Source organism: Dreissena polymorpha, chromosome 4 (genome assembly GCF_020536995.1).
Source record: "Dreissena polymorpha isolate Duluth1 chromosome 4, UMN_Dpol_1.0, whole genome shotgun sequence".
Lineage (NCBI taxonomy): Eukaryota > Metazoa > Mollusca > Bivalvia > Myida > Dreissenidae > Dreissena > Dreissena polymorpha.
In genome coordinates this window covers 86,327,462-86,331,646 of record NC_068358.1, presented here as the reverse complement: position 1 = coordinate 86,331,646, position 4,185 = coordinate 86,327,462, and positions in this window count along the sequence as shown.

The window sequence follows — 4,185 nt, the reverse complement described above, 5'->3', positions numbered from 1 at the left end:
GTCTTTTGCCACCGTGCACTGGTCTATTTTTTATTAAAAAAATTCGAATACCAGGGCAGCCGATGTCAATTTGACAAGCCATATTTCAGGCATGTGTGCTGACAATGATGCGTTACAAAAATTTCGGAGGTTAATTTCTAGTCACCAAACTGCAATTTCCGCCGCCCAATCTGTTCCTAGAATGCTTAAAGAAGGGAGCGTTTACCGAAGATCGTTAAAGCGGGACTGCACGATTTTATCAAATATTAATGCATTTATGAAAAATGTGTTAAAAACAACTTTTTATACATACATTTCAATATAAATTTAAATAAATACTAAGTAAAACATGTGTCGAAAAATGCAAAATAAGCCAGATACTTAATTCTGAAATCGAAAATGTCTGTACAGTCGAACTCGCCAGCATGTACCGGTATATCATGCAATTACGATGTAAATCTAAATTTAGTTTTACAGATCATTTTAATTTCCTGCAACGATATTCATACCACACACGAATACTAACTCCGATCCAAATAAAAAACGAATGCTTCGGTTATTGTAGGAAAATATTTACGAAATATCTTCGTCACAATCGGCTTTGGTTGCTCATTTGTCTTGGCTGCATTTTATAAAATTCGTCTTCCATGTATAATTATTCTTGCCTATTTTGTGTTATTGTAACATATTTTTTATCAAGACATTACAATTTAACACATATAAAAATCGCGCAGTCCCGCTTTAAACAAAGAATTACAGTTTTACCATTTACGTAATATATAAAACGGTAATTAATACAGTAAATTAAAGAAAGACAATGTCGGGCATCACCCTCACACCTTTTAAATTTAAACAATAGTAGCTTATTAAAAATTAACAACAAATGGTGAGCACTTGAATCCGTATGACGAGTAAGTTGTGAAAACAACATTCTTTAAAGAATCTACGTGGTAGCAGTTTGATTTTAGTACATGTATATTTCGCTTTTTTATAGCTATGCGTTAATATTTGTTGATTAAAGTCCCTTAGTACCATCTAAACAAACGTGTTTTTATAAGAGTTTGAAATAGCTCCTGTCGTCTGTCAAGTCTTATTCATGAAAAGCGTGCGTGTAGCAACATACCAGGTGCTGTAACTAAATAGTTATGGTGTCCGCCTAGCAATCGGGAGGTCACGGGATCGATCCCCGTTGTGGAAGTGTTCTTTAGATTTCCCTCATAGACACCAAGAACTAGTTTTAGTCCAAGGAAACACACTCGAGAGCGTTTCAAATATGCCTTAAGCTTTCTATGCAATCGAGCTAAAATAAATGGGTTAAAACTAAATATAGACGTGCAATTCAGTACATGATGTATTTTAGAATGAAACATTTAAATCGGAATAAATGCACAATATGCAAAAGTATTGACTAATTGAAACTATAGAAAAATACGTTAATGTACGAATTAAACATTGCAGTAGATGGTACATTCATAAAAATATTGGTGACGGGTGGAGTAGAGGAGTTTCACGTTAATGTCGGAACATGAACATGAATACAAATGAAATTAATGACATTGAATGAAGCCTTCAATTTCAGACGACACATATTACATATTTGTAATGCGGTTTTATCGACAATCTAATACGATGTTCGTTGAAACCAATACATTTATGATTAGAATTATATTGTGGTTCATTCTTTGTTTGACTCACAGACGTTTCCTTAGCACCAACGTAGATATACGTTGCATTTATTTTTTTATCTTTGAAATCATAAGTGGAGTATGTGTGAATCCTGTATACAATTATAGAGATTGTAGATCAATGGTGTTTTCCTCCTTTTTTCAAAATCTCACCACTGTAGACCATTATAAGTAAATTACATTGGTGTTTGCCTTTTTTCGTGGCCGTTCGTTTGGTCTACGTTCGAAAGTCGAACTTCATGTCCTGTGACTGTAAATAATATAAAATACGTTCGAAGAGCGAACAACTGCAATTTCTTCAGCGATTTGATTATTGTTTAGATTCTGGATTTTCATGAGCACTGATACTAGATAAATAGTTTTACAATGAATGTTTTGAAATGATATAAAAAAAACGTTGATTTATTTTCTTATTGCATAAATTTAAAGAATACCAATTTAATACATATATAATCAGCGAAAAGACTTCTCAGATCCCATACTTATATATATATATATATATATATATATATATATATATATATATATATATATATATATATATATATATATATATATATATATATATTTCATGTTGGTGATAAGCAGTGAAAATATTGTATCCATGCTATAAACATCGTATGGGTTACTTATTGTGTTTTGTATGATCGATGCAACGTTTGTTTTTAATGATTCAAAATATCATCCAATTACTCATCCCCCACCGCAGCAATATACAAGTGTGAGATTGTGTTTGCTACAAACATGTGTTACAAGTCAATAACTATTAAAAATATATCGCGGTCATTGATACATATGGTAGCATTGTTGTTCGAGTTCTAATGCAAGATATTATGAAATTTAATACATATGTTTATGATTATACACCATTTTTTAAAACTGTTTGTAAACTGATTATAATTGAATTTAGCAATACAATTTTTAATTAGTTAATTTTAACTAAAAAATAAGTCAGTTAATTTTAGTTGTTTCGGTCAAGCTGCCATTCTCCATACTTTAATGGCTATACAAGATACGGACTGTGCTCTGTGAAAAAAGGGTTAAATGCATGTTCGTGAAGTGTCGTCCAAAATTAGTATGTGCAGACCGCACAGGCTAATCAGGGACGACACTTTCCGCCTTTATGTTATTTTTAGTTAACTGAAAGTCTCTTCTTAGCAAAAATCCAGTTTAGGCGGAAAGTGTCGTCCCTGATTAGCCTGTGCGAACTGCACAGGCTTATCTAGGACGGCACTTTACGCGCATGCATTAAACCCCCTTTTCACAGAGTACAGGTCATACACAAGTTGTTTTGTGAGAGTGAAAGGAGACCATAAGTCATACCTGGTATAATGAGATTATCGAACATTGAGCAGACTTGTGCCCCGTACGTTGCAGCTTTTTCCACACGATTCGGAGCTGTATCATAACCATGAATTAGTCAGGTTAAATGAAACATATTAATAAAGTGTTTACAATAAATTAAATGATATTTAGTGCCATAAAAGTGGATGCCCACACAGATGTTCAAGCACTTAGCCGATACCAACATGTTCCCGTATTTGATAAAGAAAAAACAATGTTTAATCTGTCGTTTGAGCATTCATAATACATAACCGGTTTGTATAACCTTTATTCTAGTTTGTTTTATGAAATTGTTCCTGTTTTGAAAAATGAACAATTGTAGTTAACTTTTAAGGAATGCAAAGCGACAAGTTATTTACAACACAACGCCGGTACCGATAAATAAACCAAAGTTTGTTGCAGAGGCACAATGCCTATCAGTCGAATTAACATAGTGCGCAAAATGAATATAAGATCTAACTGTAACGTAACAGTTTATAATGTTAAATAAAATTTTAAGGGTTCTATAAATAAAATATTTGAATGTGAGAAACAATAATAACATAAAAGAAGTTTGGAAAATTGATAATTAATCTTTGTAATATACATAAAATAGAACTTGAATTAAGATCTCTTGCAAGTAAAAACCTGGCCTACCCTTACATTCATTGTTAAAGTAGACTAGATCAACAATTTGAAAGGTCGAATATAAGAAACTCTCGACAAAATGAATTTGCTACTCAGCGACGTATATTTAACAGGGTTTCGAAATGACAAAATGGTAAGAACTAATGCCAAGGGAAGTCTAATCTTATTAAGTTATCTCTCACATTCATTAAATTATGTAGTCAAATCAGATGTCTAAAACGATTATTCGATAAATGGGTAAACACGTTCCGGGGGGCTGTTATTGATTCAGTACATTTAGCAATGCAACCAATCAACAATAAGCACTTGCAGAAACAGACACTAATGACCAATCAAAGTTATAATTGAGTTTATGCAAATTAACCTTTAAACAAAATGTAGATGTTTTGTGAGAATAAAAAAGATTCTGAGGTTAGATTTAATAGGAGGGCATTGTTCTTGCTTTCGTTGGCTGGGCCCGTTGCGGGCTTCGCATGTTATATTGTATTTAACAAACATTATGAAAACGTTGTGTTGTGTTAATAAGCAGAAATCAAACGTAAAGAAATCA